Source organism: Sturnira hondurensis, unplaced genomic scaffold (genome assembly GCF_014824575.4).
Source record: "Sturnira hondurensis isolate 20B ecotype Veracruz unplaced genomic scaffold, ASM1482457v3 Scaffold0007187, whole genome shotgun sequence".
In the NCBI taxonomy this organism is placed as follows: Eukaryota; Metazoa; Chordata; class Mammalia; order Chiroptera; family Phyllostomidae; genus Sturnira; species Sturnira hondurensis.
This window is the reverse complement of record NW_028079818.1, coordinates 333863-359186: the sequence shown is the minus strand read 5'-3', so window position 1 is coordinate 359186 and position 25324 is coordinate 333863. Positions and strand designations below refer to the sequence as shown.

The following is a 25324-nucleotide window of genomic DNA, read 5'->3' as shown; positions in this document are numbered from 1 at the left end:
TAAGTGGTCTTGACATTGATGGAGAAGTACAGGAAGAGTGGTTATCAGATGTTTTACTATTTCTATGAAGACAATTCAAAATATGATTAAACACTATAGAAAAATTAAGTTTGGCAACATGTATGAAATTTCAGACTAGCTGGAACCCATTTATCACTAGAAAAGTTTACTAAAGGAGACTGTGGAAGAATGTATTTTCTTTGAAGAGATTCCTTTAAAGAAAAGAAGAAAACCAATGTCTGTGTCAGTTGTTCTCAGACTTCATTGCATCTGAATCACCTGGAAAGATTTGCTAAACACAGACAGTCCACCCCACCCCCAGAGTTTCTGATTCAGTGGGTCTGGGTTGAAACCCAAAAATGTATTTCTGACAAGTTCCAAGGTGATGCCAATGATGCCGGTCTGGCTGCCATACTCTGAGAACAACCACTGGTCAGTGTGCTAAGCCCGTGCTAGGCATGGTCACACAAAATACCTCACTGACTCTTCGCAACAGCTCAGGAGTAGATGTAACTCTTATTCAAGTTTGATATACATATATTCCATGACTTACATACATTTAATTTTCACATATTGTGTGTGGGCAGCTATAAACTGTTTACTATACAGCCAAACCAGACTTTTTGAGAGACCTCCTAGGGCTGCCTGCCAGCTACAGTCCAGTTTGGGCAACAATACTGTGTGATACAGTGTGATTTTGTTTCTCTCCTGGGCTGCCCAGAGCTTTAATATGCTTCACTAGCATTTTTTCGCCTTCTCAATGGTTGCTTGCTGCTCTGATCCCTGGTCCCACACAAGCCCTTTCTTTGCCAGGTGGCCTAAAGAATGGAGTATGCAGTGTCAGGTGGAGAATAAAGATTTTCTAAACCCCACAAAATCCCTACAAAAATTGCATCTTCTTTACATTCTTAGGGGTTGGATAGACATGCATCTAAGCACAGCTAATGTAACAACAAAAATCTTAACTCACAAAATGACTCCTGAAACCTTATTAAAAGTCAGGCCATATCCACCACCCCCCGGCCCCCCGCCCCTGCTGCTAATGACCCAGTCAGGCCAGTTTCCAACCCTCTGGAATGCCTATGACTCAGTTGTCCCAACTCACTTGGTAGCCTGCGGCACAATTGAAACTCTCCCCTACTGTGCACAATAGACACCTGGCGCCAGCTAAAATAGCTGGTGGCGACACTGACCCTCCAGTACTAGGGAACAACCCACCCTTTACCTAACCCATTGTCCCAGCTCATATCCTGAAACCCTGAGGCACCTGCCTGGAAGAACAAGAGACTAACCCTTCTCCTTTCCCCTCACAAACCCCTAGCTTTTTCTCTTAAAAACCCCACTCTTGCCTTCCCCCTGGTGCTGAAGTCAACCTGACTCAGCCCATCTCTCAGCGTAGCATCAAACAAAGGCACTTGGATCAGACTGCCCAGTTCTTCCTCCCTCTATTTCTCTCACATTTTTATTTATTTTATTTATTTATCTTTAGAGAGGAAGGGAAGGAGAGAAGGAGAGAAACATCAATGTGTGGTTGCCTCTCGGTAGTCCCCTGCCAGGAACTGGCCTGCAACCCAGGCATGTGCCCTGACTGGGAATCGAACCGCGATCGTGTGGTTCGCAGGCCTGCGCTCAATCCACTGAGCTACACCAGCCAGGGCTTCTCTCACATTTTTAATACTTACTGCAGGGCCTGTGTAAACAAGCAGACAGGGGCCCGTTCATGTGGTACCTTGATGTATGATCCAACAATTAGTATTGGAAGACACAGGTTTTCCTTTACAATATTCCAACTTTGGCGGACAGTGAGAGTACCTACACTCAGAGCCCTGTTCTTCCCCAAGACCTACCACTTCCCTTTCCTCAAAAGGCTAAAAGCCAAAGCCAAGCCCAACAGTCCCCCACATCCTTTCGTGCTTAAGCAGCTGTGCAAACAGCCTCGCGGCAGCTCTCTGCTTCAGGATCTGGAGTACGCTGTCATCAGCCTCCATGCAACAGCCCAGGAAAGCATGAGCTGTGGTACACTGAATCATGGTGAAGTCCAGGAAAGGTGTAGTCCCAAGAGAGTAGCCTTTCCTTATGTCCCAAGTCCCAAGAGTCCAGATAGAGTCTGGCTCTGGAAGTTTAACAGGTCAGCATCTTGTAAGGCAGGATCCTTGGTGGCTTAGGAGTCAGCTAGAGAGGGCACAATCAGAGCAGCAGTATGTCTCCTTCCTTACTCCACCAGATCTCAAGGCAGGATCCTGACTACAAATTATATAGCTGCTTGCTTAGTCCTCCCTTCACATGGCTACTACATCATTGCTCTCCTTCCTCATGGCTCCCCTCTCACCACGCCCTTTCCAAACCACAGGGCAGCTGCTTCATGGCTCTTAGATTTAAATTTTGACCATGTGGCTCCTCCCACAATGAACTACATTTGCCAGTTTCCCCATATTGTTCTACCTTCTCTTGACTACCACCCTTGGTCAGGGCAAGAGTGACTCAGTGACACAAGTGGAACCGCCCCCCTGACTCTTGGGCAGGCACCACACAATCCCCTGGCTGTGTCACAGGTCACCATACATTCTGAAAGTCAAATACATACCTTTTGCACCTTTTGCACAGAGCGGTAGCACAGGTTCCCTTCAGGGAAGACGGGGCTATCCACTTGTCTTTATTAAGCCTTATCCTCTTCTCCACTTCCCCCAGCCATGAGCTATGAGGGAATATGGTCTGTATCCCGTTTCACCTGGGCCTTACATTTTCTGTGGGTTCACCATCCATCTTCTCTCTTGCAGATGTTGCAACAAAGCCTATAGAATACCCTAATGCAAAAGCAAGTTTTCACATGTGAACATTATACCATCCATGTAATGGGCCCATTTTACCAATGTGGGGAAGGAGAACAGGGACTGGTCTGAGGCTGCCATCCCCAGATATATTGTTTAGGTAGCCTTGGGCAAGTACTGGAAAGGTTCATTATTATCCCGCTCACAGGAAGGCAAATTTACCTTAGTTATCAGAAACTTATAGATGTCAAAGACTTCTCCATGAATATCCTTGAAAATGAAGCACTTTGCAGGAACACTTTTTGCCAAAGAATCAGAATAAATAAAAAATAAGTCTGCAAATGACCAAAGATTTTTAAAGTCGTCATGGTTAAGGAAGTTTAAAGTTTAGTATCATTTCTTCTTCAACAGTGCTTCCCATGACATTTATAGATACAGAAAGTTACACAGTTGTAAAAAAAAAAAACTCTCTTTAAAGATGACTCCATTTCCTTCAATGATCAAAGACCTGACGGAAGCAAAATACAGAATCATTGTTTTCCAAACAGATTACACTAATAGTAAAAATAAAAAATAAAAGCTTTTGTTTACAACTCCTTATTAAGAGCAGACCAAAAATATTTTTCAAAAAAACTTTCCCCTTTTAACAGAGAGAGAGATAATTCTAATTTTTTACCAGTATACTTTTGATACTAAAATAAATTAGAAGGTACAAAATAGGGGGATGTTAAGAACAGTATAGGAGCCCTGGCTGGTGTAGCTCAGTGGATTGAGCGCGGGCCTGCAAACCAGAGGATCGCGGTTCGATTCCCAGTCAGGGCACATGTCTAGGTTGCAGGCCAGTTCCCTGCAGGTCAACTCCCAGCAGGGGACGCACGAAAGGCAATCATACATTGATGTTTCTCTCCCTCTCTCCTTCCCCTCTAAAGATAAATAAATAAAATCTTTAAAAAAAACAGTATAGGAAAGCCCTGGCTGTTGTGGCTCAGCGGATTGAGCACCAGTCTGCAAACCAAAGTGTCACTGGTTCTGTTCCCCAGTCTAGGGCACATGCCTGGGTCACCAGCCAGGTCCTCAGTAGGGGGGGTGTGAAAGAGGGTGAAAGAGGCAATCACACATTGATATTTCTCTCCCTCTCTTTCTCCCTCCCTTCCCCACTCTAAAAATAAATTTTAAAAACCTTAAAAAAAAGAACCGTATAGGAAATGGAGTAGGCAAAGAACTTATATTCATGACCCATGGACAAGAACTCAGTGAGGGGACTGCTGGAGGGAGTGCTGGGTGAAGAGTGACAATGGGGAAAAATTGGGACAAGTATAATAGCATAATCAATGCAATACAGGGGTCAGCAGAAGTAATGCCTGCTTGAGTGTGGTGGTAGGGTAATAATATGGGTATAATAATTTATAGTTTTAATTTGAACATTTCATCTAGAATGTCATATGGTGTACTTGAGTATTATAGTGTTATGTTACAGAATTACATGCTTATGATTTTGTAATAATAGATTTTGTAATAAAAAGGGGTGTTATTTGTGCCTGATCCTGTATATTTAAAACCAAAAACCCAAAACCAAAAAACTATACTATTTTTTGCACAGACCAATGTGGCTCAAGTTGGTTGGGTGTCATCCCACAAACCAAAATGCCATCAGTTTGATTCCTGGTCAAGGCACGTGCCTCAGTTGTAGGTTCGGCTCCTGGTTGGGGTGAGTATGAAATTCAATGGATCAAAGTTTCTTCTCCCCTCTCTTTCTGCTCCTCTTCCTCTGTCTATAAAATAAATAAATAAATAGAATGTTTTTAAAATTTAAAAAGTTATATTATTATTTTCTTTTTAACTTAAATAAATCCATTCCAATCAGAGCTCGACAGCACATAAAATTCCTTTCTCAGTATTTTTTCCTTACAAACCTTCTGCAACTTTCCATGTTCCTCTTTTTCTTTACCCTGGAACAATCATTTTACTTTAATGACAACATTATTTCCTATTTGTCCTTTACAAAAACCAAAACAACAACAAACATGTTCTTCATACCTTTCCAGAAAACATATTCTAATTTCCTCACCTATGTTTCATATATAGCCATTCTCTTTAACTCTCATTTCCAGTAGTTTTGTAAAAAAACCTTATCTTTTTTAGAAATCAATTTTGGCAATACTTGCTAGAGGTAGAAAAACATCATATATACACATATGTCCAGACATACATAAACATACAGAGAGAGACACAACAGAAACCACATAGCTTTTATTCCAAAATTGTAGTCGTAAATCAGGTACCTGCTCAAATGAGTAAAGCTTTTTATTGATACTTGTTATCTTAACTGAGGTTGTGGACTAGATATTGAGGCAAGGAACTTCTACAACAGTGTATATTTTTAAAAGTTCCCCCCTTTTTCCTTGTCTCAGTGGGCAAAGCCTTGGTTATCTCATGAGACATTCACATCTCAAAAACATGATAAAATTTACAACTTCCCATATACAGAAAGAATGTAAGAGTTCTCCTAGGTGGTTTGGGATAACTGATATTTAAAATTCTCTTTTGTATTAGGGGCTACGGAGTATGGGGAGTTTTGCCCATTTCCTTATCAATCACCACAGCCACCTCTATATTCTCATTACTTTCCCAGAGATTCTACCTCTTAAGAATTTTAAGCAGGCTTTGTCACCAGTACGGGAAACCTTAATCTGCAACATCCTGTGCCCTCCTAGCTTTAGAAAATGGCACAATAACATTTCCAATTTATCATGCTGTTCTCCAGCCCTAAAGCTAGCAGAATACTAGAAAACCCTATGTCCTTCCCTAAAATCTCACATCATCTTCTAACTTGGCATTGGTGTCCATCTGAACTGCTCACAGTAAAGAACAGCCACTTGCTTCCCCTCTGCCAGTGTGCTATACAGTTTCTCAATCGAACTAATTAAATCAGCCAGTGATCTTAGGACATCCCCATACTCATGTCAACATGAGAAACATCCAAAGCTGTAAGAATTTTTGCAAGTTTATTTGAGCCAAACTAACAAGAATTGCTGGGAAGCAAAACCTCAACAGATTGACGAAATGCTCCAGAAAACGGTATTTTATACATTTATACAATCAAAAGACATGATTTAAGTGGGTTAGGTGAAATCTACTGGTGATAGACCAGCAAGGCAGGAGGAAGCAAAACAGGGAAACCTTTGGTATGGGACAAAAAGTAAAATGATAGATGCATACTTCTTTCAAATAGGTGGGTACAGGATAGTTAAGTGAACAATTAACAAGATGAGAATAACAATGAGGGGATTTGTGGTCTCTGCTCTCACAATGAGGTGATTGTGCCCCAGGGGTTTGGAAAAAGGAAAGTTACCTTTATGCAAAACAAAAGACAATAAATAGGCTTAATTAAGGTCAAGAGAAAATTCTAGTCTTGGACAGGACTTTAAGCCCTGACAGCTCTTAGTTAGAAAGCTTTAATTTCAGACCATCCTGTGGTTACTTTACATCTCTGAATTTGTAAGGCCATCATGCAGCCTTTCCTTGAGGGTGTCACGTTATTTTAGTATATGGCCGGTTTTCATTCACATTCACATGGTGGTTCACATGTATCTAGCATATGAGCCATTCCTTCTCCACATAGAGTTTGATAGCCAACAAGATTTTCCTCCTCAGATACTTCTTTCCCAAAGCTCATCTTGGGTCTCCTGAGTAGCTGACCAATTGTGGGTTCCCAAAGTGGCCAGGAGCTTCCCACATGTAATGTTGAACTGGCCCTCACAAGGGTTAAAATAGTCTTTTAATTTCTCTGTATTTATTCTTTGTTACATGAATTACTTTCATTTTCCAAGATATTTTCGTATCTTATGTTACGGATTTCTATTAAGCGCTTTTCTATGTAGAAAACATACTTCTTATTATCTTATTTCTAATGTTTTGAAACATTTGTGGCCCAATAAAGAGTCTGCTCTTGGTAAACATTCCATATACATTTGACTACAACTTGTATTCTGCAATTGTTGGGTATAGTGTACTGTAACTATGAATTAGATCAAAGTGATTGACAGTGCTGCTTAGATTCTGTTTACTGACTTCTGGGGGCTCTTTCTATTCTACAAATTGCTGAGAGAATATTAAGTTGTGATCTACTCACAGATTTGCCACTTTTTAAAAATCAACTAACCAGGTAAAGAATAACTGAATTACTTCCAGGCTTGGCAATAGTAAATAATGCTATGGTAAATAAAAGAAGGTTTAAGGGTGAGTGAACTATGGCCCAAAGACTCAATCTGTTTTGTAAGGCCAAGGGGCTAGCAATAGCTTTTACAAGTTAAATGATTGTAAAAATTAAAAGAATATTTCATGACACATGAAAGTGGAATACAATTCAAATTTTAGTATTTGTAAAAAAAAAGTTTTGTTAGAATACATGTATACTGTAGACCTGTGAAACAAAGGGTCTCTGGTTTGATTCCCAGTCTAGTGCACATGCCTGGGTTGCAGGTCAGGTCCCCAGTAGTAGGCATGTGAGAGGCAACCACACATCGATGTTTCTCTCCTTCTCTTTCTCCTTCCCTTCTCTTCTCCCTAAAAATAAATAAATAAAATCTTTTTTAAAAAAGAGAGAATACATGTATACTCATCCAGTTACATATTTTCTATGGCTTCTATCATGCTACAATGGCAAAGTTAAGTAGTTGTGACAGAGACCATTGCCAACAAAGACTAAAATATTTACTATTGGGCAGGTTACAGAAAAAATTTACTAGACACTTGACTGAGATAAGTACTTAGAAATAAGAGTGATGGATCATATAGTAATTGTACATTTAACTTTAAAATAAATGCCAAACAAGCCCTGCCTGGTGTGGCTCAGTGGATTGAGTGCCAGCCTGCGAACCAATGGGTCACCGGTTCAATACCCAGTCAGGGCACATACCTGGGTTGTGGGGCAGGTCCTCAGTAGGGGGCGTGCAAGAGGCAACCATACATTGATGTTTCTCTCCCTCTATTTATCTTCCCCTTCCCCTCTCTCTAAAAATGAATAAATAAAATCTTTAAAAAAATAAAAATCTTTTATGTACCCACCCTCTCTTCTCTGTGGAGCTCCCTTACAGATATGTCTCTTTCTCTCATTGCTTCAGGCTGCTGAATAGCCACCTCAGAAGTGACAACAGCCTTCCTCCTCACCCATTTCTGCCCAAGTATTTGGAAAGATATGCTTTGAGAGACTTAGGGACTACTTCTTGTAGTCCCTAAGAAGGGGCAGGATCAGATTCCCATTTGAAGCCGAGGACTGCCTCCTGTCCCCTTTGAGAGGGTCCTATTTTTCAGAGCAAATAGCAGTGCAAAAACCTCCTGAAGGAATCTTTTGCCCACTCTCCCACAAATGTATTAAGAATCTTTAATCAATATCCCCTACCGGCCTAAGGCTCAGGAAGAGCATAGGGGTAGGAGTAGGAGGGGAGAGAAAGAAGCTGAAAGAGCAGAAAGGAAAGGAAAAGAAAAGAAAAGAAAAGCAGAAAAGAAAAAACATTCTGGGTTTGGCCACCCTTTCCCGCATCCTACCAGTCCTACCAGGAACTGTACACAGGTATTAATACAACTCCCTACAAGCCCAGGCCTTATCAGGCAACCTTCTCTCCTAGCAGCATTGCCTTTACCCCTTTGCCTCTCATCTTACAGTGTTTGCCATACAAATAAAGTATCCTTTATATTTCCAGGTTTAATTCTGCCCACCCTACAACCTCATTAACTACAGTAAGAATTCAACTCTGAGGCTGAGAAGGGGTGGGGGGCCTGGCAAAGATGAGAAGAGGCTATATCACACTGATCACGACTCTACCCCAAGTTGTTATAGCTAGCATGCATCAATTTAATGACCTGGAGGGTAAAGAGGTCACTTTTCCCAAGACTCAAGAGCCTGCCTGCAACTTCATCTTCCCTGAAGGTTGTTCTCCCTTCTTTCCATTGCTTTCTTGAAGGCCATGTAAGGCCAGCCTAGAGTGGCGGTGAGTGCTTTACCTGGGAGACTTGTCTACTCAAGGAGATTCTAGGGCCCATATACCTGTCTTTTACTTAATATGAGTATGTGCAGGTAAGCTTCCATAGTGTTTGAATACAGGCACTATAATATACATTTTCAAAGCAGATGATGTAATCCCATCCAGGGCCGGCTGATTTCAAAGCTATAAAACTCTAAGGTGCATGCACTATTGAATTAAGAAAGTTTCAAACTTTCACAAACTTAATTTACATTTCTGTTTCCACTCTGTTTTTCCTCTTATTCCTTTGGTATGTTTCTTTTTCAAGTGAATGAATGGTAAATCACCTTTGGAAAAATTCACTTTACCTACTCCGGAGATTTGACTGTTTCTCCCCCTCCCATGCTATGTGTGGCAAGCCCCAGGCCTGGTGTCTTCTAAGAAGTTAAAGTAAGGTTGTGGAGAGGAAATGTGAACTGAAATCATCCGTTTGAAAAGGAACTACAGAAACAAGAGCTCCAGGCAATACATCAGCCAGCACCAGTGGTATATAGTGTTTTAACAACCAACACTCTGAAAAAGTCCTGGTTGGTACAATGGTACACTCTAACCATGACCAATTACAAGACACAAACTAAGGTTACTGAAGGTGGAGGTGGCAATAAGCACACACAGTGTCATTTCTTCAGTAGCTCTGGCTGGTGTGGCTCAGTGGATTGAGTGCCAGCCTGCAAACCAAAAGGTTGCCAGTTTGGCTACCAGTCAGGGCACATGCCTAGTTTGTGGTCCAGGTCCCTGGTTGGGGTTGCATGAGAGGCAACCAGTCGATGTTTGAGATTTCTCTCCCTCTCCTTCTCCTATCTCTAAAAATAAATAAATAAAATCTTAAAAGACAAGAGTCACTCTAACACACCAAAGCTCTGTATAATTTGGATAAACTGCTTCATCTCTCTTTCTCTTTTTTAAGATTTCATTTGTCTATTTTTAGAGAAGGAAAGGGAGGGAGAGGAACATCCATGTGTGGTTGCGTCTCACACACCCCCTACCAGGGACCTGGCCGGCAACCTGGGCATGTTCCCTGACTGGGAATCAAACCAGTGACCCTTCGGTTCACAGCCCACGCTAAATCCACTGAGCTAAACCAGCCAGGGCTGCTTCATAACTCTTGATGATGGGGTCCTCCTCTTGTCAGTAAAGAGGGTGGACTCTGTAGTGCATAAGGAATAGTGCACACAAAGGTGGAGAGATGTGGAGAGATGTGGAGGTCCCTTTGTTCCATATCAGCCTCCTGAGACTCACCCACTTCTAGTCCAATGGTCCCTCCACCCTGAATTCCCACCAAGCAAAGGTAAATCAACAGACTCTGGAGTGGTTATGAATTCTAACACAAATTAAAGATAGTTGAGGGGAAGAAGGGATGGAACTAAGGAAACTTCAGAGACTTCAGCAGTGTTGTTTAGGGGTAAAATGCAATCCTGTTACTATAAATTAAACATTTTTTGAGATTATTGCGTTCTCAGCACTGTATTAATAATTCCTTTTTTAAATCTTTACATAAACAAGATGTGATAAATAGGTACTATCATTATAACTCCTGTTTTTTTTTTACACAAAGAAATGGAGGTTCAAAGCAATTACTTGTTGATAATCAATCAACTTGAGCACAAATCTGCCTTCCTGAAGTTGTTACAGGTAGGTGATATCGTCGCAGATGGGCACAAGTAACCAGTTTCTCAGTGACTGTGGATAAAGAATTGAACCTAACATAGAGTTTATAGCAGAAAGAGAGAGAGCAGATTTATTAAGCTATAGTACACTCCACAGAACATGGGAGTGGGACGAGTCTGAGCAGACACTAACCTCAGGGGCTGGAAGGATTCTATTCTTACAGGGAAGATACTTCTTGGCTAGTTTTGGCTCAGATTAATTGATTGAGCATGTACAAGTAGTTACTGAAAGGGCAAAACCAGCTGCATTTGCTATTGTGACATCATTTGCCTAGCAGGCCTGTGACCTTTTTAAGCATGACTGACATTTTACTCTTCTGAGCTTGTCCCCAGGCCTGGAAAATACTGGAAATCAAGAATAGAATAAACCACTCCCTAGAGCTACAGGCAGGAGATAACACAGGTACGAACTGCAGCCTCCTGTTACCACACCCCAACTGCCCAGGGGACACACAGCAGCAAACCCACCCTTTTAAATCCAATTATAATCCAATAAAAGGTCAAAGCCCCCACCCCTCAATGCTGGTGTAACTCTCCACACATTGCTCCTCTCTTTTCCTGGTGAATAAAAACTTCATCCTCTACACTTTCTTCTTTGTGAATTCTTTCACAGCCTGCATTACCAACTACCCTAACCATTATATCACTTTAAAGCTACTGTACATATGGTACCCCTTGATTTTCCTTGACTGGCCACCAGGGAAGGGGGTCCTATAACATTAATTTATTATAATGCTATTATAATGAAGCAGGGGTCATGTAGCATCTTCTGCAGAGATGCATTCATGATTGACCAGGATTCAACACTTTTCCAGAAAGTGGAAACAACTGCTCTTAGAACAGTGTCTCTGTCCTGTATTCATGTCCTTTGTCTTAGCTTTGGGGCATGTCCAGAGATTTCCTCCTCCCTGACTACCTCCTGCCTCAAAGTGGGTGTAAAGCTTTTCAATTCCTAGCTCACTGATGCCTCCAGAGTTCGATTCTAACTGATCAAATTATTCCTTGCCTGAGAAAATTTGGCTTCCCCCTGCAAGACATCAAATGCAGTAAAAAACCATGGATTAAAAATTTAAAAATGAGTTGTCAGGTAGAAAGAGTCTCTTGTCAGAATGTGCAGCCCTGTCATCCACCCCACTTGTCCTGGAACCCAACCCTAAAGTACCCAACCCCACATACAGCAAGAATCAAAGCTCACAGGTGGCTTGGAAAATACTGTAGGGGTTTCAAACACCCCATACCAAGATGTATTTCTGTGGAATGTGGATTATTTTGAGCTAAAGGCAATTTTGGCCTCAGGCTCAAGAGAAACTTCTGCCCCTCCCTTTAACTGCCTAGAAAAACACGAACTAAAGGCCTTGCCCATAAGAGATTACCAGTGATCATTTTTTGGACCAAACTGTAGGGACTTTTATTTACTAATCCTCCTTCAAAGACCCTTTGAAGCCCCCAAAGTACATGACTTTCATCCCTAGTTGAGAATGTATTATACACTCGATTTCCTTTTCTATTTATGACTCTCTTACTCATGTGGGGCCTCTGACTCACTCATGCTCATGTAGTTCCCATACATAGGTATGTATTAAATTTGGTCATGGTTTCTTGCTAATCTGTCTCATGTCTGTTTGGTTATTAGATCTGGCAGAGGAACATTAAGGGTAGAGGAAACTTAGTTCCTACCCCCCACCTGGTGCTGTGAGCAGGATGAACTCACTGGCTGAAACCCCATACCTCCCCACAAGGTTGCTACAGATCAAAAGATCCTGCGGAATCTGACATAGGCCAGCGGAATGTAAGGGTACACACCGTATCAGCACATTCCCCAGACATCTGTCTGTTGGATTCAGTGGAATCAAAGTGGTGAGAATCTTTTCCTCTCACCCAAATTTGGATTAGCAAGAGAAAATATTTGTGAAACTGAAACTAGAAAAGCCAGCATTCATGCTGCTGCTTGTCACCTACCAGACCCAATAAGCAGAGACAGGGATTGAATCTTTAGGGGTGCTTTATACAGATGGCTGGCAATCTGAGAAGATGGCTGGCAATGTGAGAAGATGGCGGGTTTGTACCCTAACAGACAATCTTAAATTCCATTCTCAACAGACCCTCTTTCTTTTTTTTTTAACAAACCCTTTTTTGAGGACAAGAAAAGCATAGGTAAGGGGTTTGGAATTCAGGAAAAATGTTAATCAGATAAAAACCTGCAGCATTCTTTCTCCTGTGTCCCGGGCAGTGAATGATCTTTCTTTATCTGTGCCTGAGGTGGTGGGCGTCTCACCCTGGAGCACAACGGCTCACATACCATCTGGATTGCTTGCATTCCTCCTGAGGCACAAAGGTGGAACTGCTTCTGGTCTCCTGGAATCAAGGTGAGTCATAGCTTCAGTTCCTGAAACAACAGCTTTTTACATACATTGATTACTAAGCTTATTAGCTATTACCTGAAACTAAAAATTTTCCAACATTTTAGTCCCCCATCAAAACCAGTTTCTTGAGCAACTTTAGTTACTTGGTATGAGTATTCGTGGGTTTTCTTTTGCTCTGTCTGGTTTCTTTCCTTCATCTGGTTATATGTCCTGAGAGTTCTGTCTTATCACTAATGAGAACATTTTCTCTATGGCTTCTACCATCCAGAAGGTACCCTTGCCAAGGTGCAACTTGCTCTCTATCTGGCCATGACAAGCTCTCAAGGAGTTTACTGTGTCTCTTCTGATCCTCCTAGAGATGGTCTATAGGCTGTGGATCCAAGCTTAGGGAATCTTAAACCTTATTCTGTTCAAGATGGCAAAGCAAGTGATTGCCTGTGTTTCAGAACAGCTGTTTAAAAACAGCCCCCCCCCCCCCATCTTTCTTAGGTTAACTTTACAAATGAACTTTCTTGTAAAGGCTGCATCTTTCGCACTCTCTTTTAGGGATGCCTTGTGGTCATAGCAATGGTTCAAGTCACTACAGTTTCCAACATCAAGGACATACAATGGATCGTTTTTAATTGGAAAAAATTCTAAATAGAAAAGAAAGAAAAAAAATTTTTAGCCCTGGCTGGTATAGCTCAGTGGATTGAGCACAGGCCTGCAAACCAAAGGGCTGCCGGTGTGATTCCCAGTCAGGGCACATGCCTGGGTTGCAGGCCAGTTCCCCAGGGCGGGCATGTAAGAGGCAACCACGCATTGATGTTCCTCTCCCTCTCTTTCTCCCTCCCTTCCCCTCTCTCTAAAAATAAATAAAATCTTTAAAAAAATTTTAGAGAGCTGTCTCATTGTTACAATAACTGATCATTGAGATACATGCAAAACAATAAAAACAGAAACTTTTCTTTCACCATAGACAATAAAATGGATTAAACACTTAAATGTTAGACTCAAAACCACAAAAATCCTATAATAGAACCAAAAGAAAAAAATAAACAAATGAGGCTACATTAAACTAAAAAGATCTATACAGCAAAGGAAACCATCAACAAAATGAGAGGACAGCCCACTGAATGGGAGAACATATTCACCAATGATATACCTGATAACCAAAATGAACAAAAAACTTATACAACTCAACACCTTCACCAAAAAGACAAACAATCCAATTTAAAAATAAATAAAGGACCTGAATACACACTTCTCCAAAGAGGACATACAGATGGCCAAGAGACACATGAAAAGATGCTCAAACTCACTAATAAGCAGAGAAATGCAAACTAAAACCACAATGAAATATCATTTCACACTTATCAGAATACCTACCATCAATAAATCAAAAATCAGCCCTGATAGGTGTCATTCCACAAACCAAAAGGTCACCAGATGGATTCCCAGTCAGGGCACATGCCTGAGTTGCAGGCCAGGTCCCCAGTTGGGGAGCGTGCAAGAAGAGGCAACCAATTGTTATTTCTCTCACACATTGATGTTTCTCTCCTCTCCCTTCCCTTCTCTCTAAAAATAAATAAATAACATCTTTAAATCAATAAATCAAAACCAACAAGTGTTGGCAAAAATGAGGAGAAAGGGGAGCCCTCATGCACTGTTGGTGAGAATACACATTGGTGCAGCCACTGTAGAAAGTAGTATGGAGTTAGCACAAACAATTAAAAATGAAACTGTCTTATGACCTAGCAATTCTACTTCTGGGAACATATCCTAAGAAACCCGAAAAACTAATTCAAAGCAATATATGCATCCCTATATTCACTGCAGTGTTACTTGTAATAGTCAAGATTTGAAAGCAGCCCAAGTATCCATCAGTACATGAGTGCAAGTAAAAGCTGTGGTACATTTACACAGTGGAATACAACTCAGTCAAAAAAGAAAAAGAAAATTTTACCCTTTGTGACAGTATAGACAAATCTGGACAACATTATGCTAAGTGAAATAAGCCAGTCAGAGAAAGACAAATACCGTAAGATTTCACTCATATGTGGAATCCAATGAACTAACTAAACTAACAAGCAAAATGGGGAGAGACTCAGATGTGGAACAGAATGATGGCTGTCAGGGGAGAGTGTGTATAGAACTGTACAACTGAAATCTAAATTTTATTAACCAATGTCATTTCGATAAATAAAAAAATTCTCCCAATCAGATGGAAAGACAGAAATTAGAACAAAAATCAAAGTCCATTCAAATACCTCCCTATTTACTCTTAGACATTTGCAGATATTGTAAAAGTCATAACATTGGAAATTTAATTTGCCCAGCACTTAAAAAGAAAGATGAAAGAAAACAAATGGTAAAGTCTTACTAAAAGACAACCTAAAAATTTTATATTTAAGAACTTGACTTGGTCACTCAGGTTGGAAGCTCCAAAACATGGCCAGACAGAAATGTGGGCTTAACTTCATTTATGGCTAAGGTCCTCCCAAACTGCTGCCAGCCCTCAAAGAAATTATAATTTAAAATCACAATGGTTATTATGAGGAATTTGCCAATTAGAAAAAAATGAGCTAAATAAAACTGACATTAATGAGGTTAAAACAAAGATTTAGTACACCACCACCAAAGACTGAATGGGTCAAAGTGACCACCTGTTTATCCCCTACAAATTACAGGGTCCCAAATAATGCTGCTACATTTACTCCAGTGTGGCAAAATTTCAAAGACTAGAAGGAAGGAATTACAGTAAGAAACCTGACCAGTGATCCCTTGAGGAAACAGGCTGGTTAAATCAAGTTAAAGATTGATAACAGGGCAAGGGTCCTTGGCTTGACTCCTCAATGAGGACATAAAGCCTTTTTGCTCAAGAGTAGAAAAGATGACAAGGAGATAGAAAGAGAAATTTTCAATACTCCTTCACATGGGAATTCCTGAACTGTGATAACAAAACCCATGGGTGAAGCCCTGACACAGGGTACAATTACACAGGGTTTCAATTAAAATATTGAAACGTAAAGATTAATAAGATTAGGGAAATTGAAACATTTAAACAGGCTTTATGTTAGAAAAAGAAGTTAATGACAACTTTGACTGCATCTCTTTTACCTGAAAGTATTGCAGAAACAGACACTGTGTCTCATTGTGGAACTGGGCCATGAAGCCTGTCAGTTCTTTTGGCTATCAGAGGGAAAGACTCTGGAAGGTCTTTACACCCTCTGGGGTCCACTGAATTGTTTAATAATGCCAGAAATATTTATTGTTTATCCCAGCTGAAATCTGACAAGATATTTGAAAGGATTCAATATTTTTTTATCAGAAATTTAGACAAATTGGAAACTAATTGTCACAGCCCTGTAGGAATTTTTTATATTTTCAGGCCCTCCCTAAGCTAAAATAAAACACTCAGTGAGACGGGGAAGGACATTACGGATTGTGTAGTATGGAAGAAAAAGGAACACATCCAAAACCTGAAAAGCTCCTATGAGGTCTGGGCTGCAGCCTTACAAACTAAGAGACCTAAAGTAACCACATGGGAAGGTCAGAAATTAAAACTTCCTAACTAAAAGCAGTTCAGGGCCTGTAAGGCAGGCCCTAGGCCAGCATTTTTCCCTAACAAAGGTCAATCTTTACCTTAACTGAGCCTACACCTTGTCTTTTTGCATCTATGATAACGTATCTTTAGAAAGTCAAATTTCCCTCATCCGGACCCCTCTAAGGACAAGCACCTCACTAGGAGATGACAAATCCCCTCATTGTTATTGTCATCATGTTAATTGTTGACTGTTGGCTGTACCTACCTATGTAAAAGATTAGTCTATCATTTTACTTTTTATCCAGCCCCAGATGTTTCCCTGCTGTGCTTCCTCCCATTCTCTCCATATGTCACCAATGGATTTCTGTAACCCCCTTACACCTCCTCTTTTGATTGTAATGTATAAAATAAGGTGCAAAACTGCCATTCTCCAGAGCATTTTCTCAACTGGTTGAAGTTTTGCTTTCCAGCAATTGTAGTCAGTTTGGCTCAAATAAACTCACGAAAATTCTCTACAGGTTTGAATGTTTCTTAGGTTGAGTAGTTAGACAGGTAGGTCAACCTATAAACTAGCAAGTTTCAACCCAAATTTTGAGAGCAATTGTTATTTTACACATTTTTGTGAAGCCAGATATGCAGCTCTAGAAGCAGATCAAGCCAGGTCAGGCTTACCTATCTTTATGCCTAATTCTAAAGACTGGAGGAAAATATGGAAGACTACAGTGTTTTAGAAAGCACAACCTGCTTTTGTGGTTCCAAATCTCCCTTGCCAAGGACAAATATAGGATGATGCAAAAGCCAGTTCACAGTTTTTCATATGGAAAATAATACAGTAATTAATGAAAAATACTGTAACTTGATATGAAGAAATTTTCGTAAGGAATTTTACCTTAATTGTTTGAAAAAAGTAAATTAAATGTAAGTAGGATAAAAAGCTTCTTCTTAGGTGAACTCTTCAGCAATAATTATATCATTTAAAATAATCTAAATGTTTTTTGAAACTTGAAACTTGAAAAAGCTTTGTTAGATAAATTAAACAATGGCTATTCATTGAATGTCTATACCATTTCCAAATAGATAAATAATGAAACATTAACTACTGAAAATAGGTTTATCTACTTTTTGCTTCTTATTACAGAAAAAGATATTTGGGTCTATTAGTAAACATGTCTTGTGCCACAGTTAAAAAATTATGCTATGAGCTAATATATATTTCTAAAAATTATGAAATGTGTTAGGAAATACATCAATCTAAAAACTACTAATGTAACAGACAGTTCACAATTGCTAACTTATTGGTTTCAGTAGAAATTAAGATCATTTTTAAGGTTAAGAACTCTAATATGTAATTAAAGCTATAAAAATTAATACTATTAAGGAAAACAACTTTGTATATAAGAAAAATACACTATGTTTTGTTATTTAAAAGGAGGGATATGAGAAATATAAAGATATATTTTTGAGGGAAAATAAATTAATTTTGTCCTAAAATAAGGTTGGCTGTTTCACAATGGGAAAGAGGGGGAAAAAGGACAAAAATGTGAATATGAAAAGGAAAGATATAGGTTTCTGAAGAGGAATCATGAACCCTGGCAGGTGTAGCTCAGTGGATTGAGTGCAAACTGTAAACCAAAGGGTCACCAGTTCAATTCCCAGTCAGGGCACCTGCCTGGGTTCTGAGCCAGGTTCCCAGTAGTAGGGGGCATGTGAGAAGCAACCATAACTTTGATGTTTCTGTCCCTCTCTTTCTCCTTCTCTTCTCCTCTCTAAAAAAAAATAAATAAATAAAATCTTTAAATAAAAAGAAAAGGAATCATGAGAAAGAAAATTTTCAAGTGAGTGAATTTAAGTATCAAAAATAAGTTGATGCAAAATTAGAGTTTCATTGTTCTCTCCCTGGTAAAAGGACTCTTGGTCTTCTGGTATTGTAAAATAAAATCTGTCTAAACAGCAAAAAATTATTGTGTTCTATCAAAATAATTTAGTTTGTTGTTTCATTCAGGTCCTTGATTACTTAAGACTGAATCTACTGAATAGTAAGAGTACTAAGTTTTGCTAATAATTAAATTTCTGTATGTTTGGAATGTTATATAGCCACTTTAGATAAAGGCATAACTAAGCACTGCTTCATAATGACATACAATCCTATATGGTCAAATGTCCAAACCTTGTATTTTGACAAAATTCCATAATACAAGTTATAAATAGAGTTTTGACCTGGGAATAACTTTGAGGTTTATTCCAGAGAGACTCCTGGAACACCTCAAAAGATCTGCTTTCTCTCCTTATACAAGAGATACTTAACTAGTTAGGCTCATTTTTGTTGTGTTGAAATGGTATGGGAAACACTGACAAATAAGAACCAATACTGAGCCTTCTTTATGTTGCACTTGTGTAAGTCTGTTGTAAGTGTGCCAGACTTCAGGCCAAGATAGAGGCGAAGATAGACGCACTGTGCCTCCTATAGCACAACCAAAATAAAGACAACAAAAATTCAGAAACAAAATAACAATCAGAACTGACAGAAAATTGAACTGTATGGAAGTTGGGCAGCCAAGGAGCTAAAATAGACACATTCATCCAGACTGGTAGGCGGGGTGGAGTCGGGCAGCTTAGTGGAGAGGGGTCACGGCACAGGAAGCGTAACCCCAGCGCGCAAGGCACCCTGGGCGCGCAAGGCACCCTGGGCGCGCAAGGCACCCTGGGCGCGCAAGGCACCCTGGGCGCGCAAGGCACCCTGGGCGCGCAAGGCACGGCACCCTGGGCGCGCAAGGCAAGGCACCCTGGGCGCACAAGGCACGGCACCCTGGGCGCGCAAGGCACCCTGGGCACCCGAGATGACGCCAGGCAGATCCTGGGAGCCAAGGCAACCGCTGGCAGACACCGGGCATGCAAGTGGCAACAGACAGACACAGCAAGGCAATGATTGAGAAGTGGGGCACCATGCGCAAGGCGGCTGGCTGACCAGCAGCAGTCCCACATTTGCGTGCAGATAACTGGAGAGGGAGACAGATAGAGCGACACAGGGTCCTAGCGCTGGAAAATAAAGCCTCAAAACACTGATTGAAAATACCTGTGGGGACTGAGGCTCAGGAAGAGATTTCCAGCCTCACATGAGAGTTTGTTGGAGAGACCCATAGGGTCCTAAAACGCATACAAGCCCACCCACACGGGAATCAGCACCAGAAAGGCCCAGATTGATTGGGGGAAGTGACGGAAGGGACTGAGGTCAGACAGAGAGTGGATTAAGCACCATAGCTCCCTCTCGGACCCCGCCCCCCCATACAGCATCACAACCCTGCAACTGGGTTGCCCTGGTCTGGTGAACACCTAAGGCTCTGCCCCTCACTACATAACAGGTGCGACAAGACAAAAAAAGATTGAAAAGGAGTAACAGATCAAAGCTCCGCAGCAAATACAATTAAGCGACCAAGAAATAGCCAACATACCAGACGCACAGTTCAAAACACTGGTGATCAGGATGCTCACAGAATTGGTTGAATTTGGTCGCAAATTAGATGGAAAAATGAAGGCTACTCTAAGTGAAATGAAGGGAAATGCACAGGGAACCAATAGTGATGGGAAGGAAAATGGGACTCAACAATGGGAACAAGAAGAAAGAAACATCCAACCAGAAAAGAATGAAAAAACAAGAATTCAAAAAAAGTGAGGAGAGGCTTAGGAACCTCCAGGACATCTTTAAACACTCCAACATCTGAATTATAAGGGTACGTGAAGGGGAAGAGGAAGACAAACAAGTTGAAAACTTATCTGAACAAATAATAAAGGAGAACTTCCCCAATTTGGCAAAGGCAATAGACTTCCAGGAAGTCCAGGAAGCTCAGAGAATCCCAAAGAAGTTGTACCGAAGGAGGAACACACCAAGGCACCTCATAATTACAGTAGCCAAAATTAAAATGAAGGAGAGAATCCTAAAAGCAGCAAGAGATAGGAGACAGTTACCTACAAAGGAGTTCCCATCAGACTGTCAGATGATTTCTCAAAAGAGACCTTACAGGCAAGAAGGGGCTGGAAAGAAGTATTCCAAGTCGTGAAAGACAAGGACCTACATCCAAGATTGCTCTATCCAGCAGAACTTTCATTTAGAATGGAAGGGCAGATAAAGAGCTTCTCAGAGAAGGTCAAGTTCAAGGAGTTCATCAACACCAAGCCCTTATTATATGAAATGTTAAAGGGATTTATCTAAGAAAAAGAAGATTAAAAAAAATATGTATAGTAAAATGGCAGCAAACTCACAATTATTAACAACCACACCTAAAACAAAAACAAAAGCAGCCTGGCTGGTGTAGCTGAGTGGACTGAGGGCACACCTGCAAACCAAGGTATCTCGGTTCGATTCCTCGTCAGGGCACATGCCTGGGTTGGGGGCCAGTTCCCCACTTGGGGGTACACGAGAGGCAATTTCACATTGATGTTTCTCTCCCTATCTTTATTCTTGCTTTCCCCTCTCTCTAAAAATAAATAAAATTAAGGAAAAAAACAGTAAAAAATGTAGATAGAAAAATAAATTAAATAGATACCATGTAAATGAAAGTGACACAACTTACAATTTTATAATAGGATTTCCATAATTAAAATACCTGGATATGAATTTTTAAATTAAATACTTAGGAATAAATTTAAATAAATAGATAAAAGATATGTATACTGAAAACTGAAAGACATTAATAAAAAATACAAATAAATGAAAAGGTAATGTGTTCTTGAAGAATTAATATTGTTAATGTTTCCATACTGCCTAAAAGTGACCTACAGATCCAATGCAATCCCTATCAAAATTCCAATGGCATTTTTCACAGAAATAGGAAAAACTATCCTAAAATTTATATGGAACCAGAAAAACTCCTAATAGCCAGCAATCCTGAGAAAAAAAGAACAAAACTCAAGGCACACTTCCTGATTTCAAACTATATTACAGAGCAATAGTAATCAACACAGAACAGTACTGACATAAAAATAGGTACTTAAACCAATGGAACAGAATCAACAGCCTAGAAATAAACCTGTGCATATGAAGTCAACTTTAATCTTAGACAAGGGCACCAAAAAACACACAATACATAGAGTGCCTTCAATGAATAGTATTAGAAAAACTAGATATCCACATAACAAAAAATGAAACTGCATTCCCTATCTTATACCACTCAAAAAAATTAACTCAAAATAGATTAATGACTGAAAGGAAATATATGAAACTAAAACTCATAGAAAAACTAAATAATAAACTTCTTCACACTTACCTCAGCAACCATTTTTTGGATATGTCTCCAAAGCACAGGAAACAGAAGCTTAAATAAACAAGTGGCTTCTGCACAGCAAAGTAAACAAACAATAAATTGAAAGGCAAACTTTAGAATATGAGAAAATATTTGCAAGCCATATATCTAATAAAGGACTAATAACCAAAATACTGCAAAAAATCCTCCAAACAACCCAATAAAAATGGGCAAAGAACCCCCTTAACACTTGCTATTGCTTTTTTGATAACAGCAATGCCAACAGGTGTGAGTTTTTATGTGCATTTCTCTAATAGCTAGTGAAGCTGAGCATCTTTATATATCTGTTGGCCATTTATGTCTTCTTCAGAGAGATGTCTGTTCAGGTCCTCTGCCCATTTTTTTCATTGGATTGTTTGTTTGGTGTTGAATTGTGAGTTCTTTACATATTTTGGATACTAATACCTTGCCAGAGATATTTGCATATCCACATCCACTGTAGCATTATTCACAACTGTCAATATATGGAAATGACCTAACTGATTGAATAGTAAAAATGTTCTCTGTATATACATTGGAATATTGTGCAGCTGTTAAAAAAAGAAGGAAATATTGCCATTTGCTACAACCTGGATGGCATTATTCTAAGTAAAATAGTTCTAGACAACGAAAGACAACTTTACTACGCTATTATATATAGAATCTTTTCTTAAACATCAATTTCATAGATACAGAATAGAATGGTGGTTGCCATACAGTAGGAGGAATAGGAAATGGGGAGATAGATGTATGTCGAAAAATACAAAGGTTCACATACAAAATGAATAACATTTGAGGATCTAATGCACAATATGGTAATTATAATTAATAACATGCCTATGTATACTTTAAATTTGCTAAGGTATCACTGGCTGGTGTGGCTCAGTGGATTGAGTGCCAGCCTGTGAACCAAAGCATCACTGGTTTGATTCCCAGTCAGGGCACATGCCTGGGTTGCAGGCCAGATTCCTGACTGGGGACATGCGAGAGGCAACCAGTGGATGTTTCTTTCACACACTGATGTTTCCCTCTCTCTTTCCCTCCCTTCTTCTTTTTCTAAAAATGAATAAAATCTTTTTTAAAAAAGGAAATCCCATTCTGAATAGTATCAAAAAGAACAAAACATTTCAAAATAAATTTAACAAAAGAAGAGATAAAGAAAACTGACAAAGACTCAGTGTTATTGAAAAACCCAAGTTTAGCTCTTGGTCACTCAAAAACCAATACTGAGAGACAAATGTTAGATTTGAAAGGAAAATATGCTTTATTCAGGAAACCAGCAGCCTGGAAAGATGGCAGACTAATGTCCAAATATCATCTCCAAAGTTCCAGACTAAAACAGAAGGGGTTTAAAGGGAAGGAAGCGGGTGAAATAGCAGGAACTGTATGCTGGCATGCAAGCAGCCAGAATGCATTTAATCATTTTCTTGATTATGCAGAGACTTGCAGGCTCAGCAGCTGATCACAGCTCCTTTGAAGACCTGTAAAACAAACTCATAAATTCTCCTCCAGACCCTGAAATTATCCCCTCCTGCTTGACAAAGAGACAGCACATCAGCAATCTAATGACTAACATTTCTGGGAACAAAAGTTGAGCAGGAAGTCTTTAACATGTGAACAAAGGCCCAATTAAGAATTAAATTATTTAATTCTAGCTGCCAAAAATACTAGGACCATTAAAATCACAAGGGGTTCAGTTAGAAATGATACAGAAAACAAACTGATGGTTGCCACATGAGAGGAGAGAGGGTGGCTGTCTATAAAAAGTGAAGGAATTAAAAAGCACAAATTCGTAGTTACAAAATAGTCACAGGTATGGAGGGAAAAAGGGGCCATATATTAAACCTGAGAAGTTCAGGGGAGGCCAGCATGGAGGGTCCTACAAACTCAGAGACTGAAAATAAACACACGCGATGACCTGAACACAAAAATTCCTAACTAAAAGCAAGTCATGATGGTAGTCAAGTCCTGGGCCTGTAATTTCTTTAACAAAGGTGAATCTTTATTGTAAATGAGCCTGTCTATTGTGTTTTTGCACCAAGAAAATATACCTTTGAAATGTCAGAGTAATCTCTCTTCTTTTTTTTAACTGAAAAATTGCTTTATTGTATTTGACCTTATTACAAAATCTAGGTTCATGCTAGGCCGACAATAAAGTAATTTTTACATTTGAGATCCTGGATATCAAACAGTAAAACAGTTTTATTAATATAAAATTTATGTTGTATTTTTAATTGAATTTACTGAGTTCAGGTTGCATTAATTTGCCATATGAGCAGGACAAGATGACAATATCTCTTCTTTTCTTGAATCCTCAGGGCATGCATACCCGCTGCACCAGAGCACAAGACCACCAGAATATTAGACCTACTCAGTTATCTTGTTACTGGTATACCATCTCTGTGTGCTGTAAATGTTAATTATTAACTATCCTGTACTCACAATGTAAAAATTGAGTACACTATCATGTACTCACATGTCTCTCCATTTCACTCTTTATCCTATCTCAGACATTTACCCATTTTGCTATCTCCCACCCCCTTAATAGACCACCAAAGGATTTCATGCAACCCTCCTTACATCTCCCTGCCTGACTCTAATGTATAAAATAATCCACAAAACTGTCATACTGTAATGTTTTCAGTTTATTGAGATTTTGCTTCTCATAGATTGTCCTCAGTCTGGCTCAAATAAACTCATAAAAATTTGCTACAGGTTTGGACATTTCTTACATTGACACAAGAATATAAAATACAGCATAGGGACTATGGTCAATAATAATATCATAAAAACTATGTACGGTGCCAGGTGGGTACTAGACTTATCAGGGGGAACACTTGGTGAATTAAGTGAATTCCTCACCACTATGCTATAAGCCTAAAAATTAATATAAAGTAATCTTGAAGGTCAACTTTAATTGAAAAGTAAGAAAAAAACCACACAAAAAAGAGAGAGTGATTTATATCTTGGAAACTACCAAACATTGCTTGAAAGATGCATTATTATTATGATTGGATTTGAAGATGCATTACTCTTATGAAGACAAGACTCATCAATCTACTCTATAGAGTCAATGCAATCCTCATTAAAATCCTAGCAGGTTTCTTTTTAAAATGAAATACAGCAAGCTGATCCTAAATCAAAGGGATACAGAACACCCAAAACAATTTAAAAAAAACAACAAAGCAGCAGATCTTTCATTATATAAATTTAAGCTTGTTTTAAAGCAAAAGCAATCAAGACAGTATGGCACTGATCAAAGATCAGATACAGAAAATAACTGATATACTGGACTTCATCAAAATTTTAAAAAATTAAATATATCTTATTAATTATGCCATTACAGTTGTCCATTTCCCCCCTCATTCCCGTCCACCCTGCACACTCCTCCCCTGACATTGCCCCACTTTAGTTCATGTCCATGTGTCATAAGTCCGTTAGCTTCTACATTTCCCACACTACTCTTGCCCTCCCCCTGTCTAGTTTCTCCCCACCATCTATGCTATTTATTCTCTGTACCTTCTCTACACTTCTCCTCTTCCCACTCCCCTACTGCTAACCCTCCACGTGATCTCCATTTCTGTGGCTCCGATCCTGATCTAGCTATCCTCTTGGTTTGCTTTTGTTTTAGGTGTGGTTGTTAATAACCGTGAGTTTGCTGTCCTTTCACTGTTCATATTTTTAATCTTCTCTTTGTTAGA

General features: G+C 39.6%; 1 long non-coding RNA gene across 2 annotated transcripts; it reads right to left on the bottom strand.

The window, feature by feature from the left end:
• Positions 1-1631: 1631 nt before the first annotated feature.
• Positions 1632-4389, bottom strand: LOC118990512 (uncharacterized). 2 transcript variants are annotated; one of them, XR_005067243.1, is made up of 4 exons: positions 4355-4389; positions 2991-3103; positions 2585-2804; positions 1632-2172 (listed from the first exon to the last, which is right to left on the bottom strand). It is a non-coding gene; the product is annotated as an uncharacterized LOC118990512 (long non-coding RNA). The 2 variants fall into 2 exon arrangements; XR_005067242.1 differs by lacking the exon at positions 4355-4389 and having other exon boundaries at positions 2991-3353.
• Between the last annotated feature and the right edge of the window lie 20935 nt (positions 4390-25324).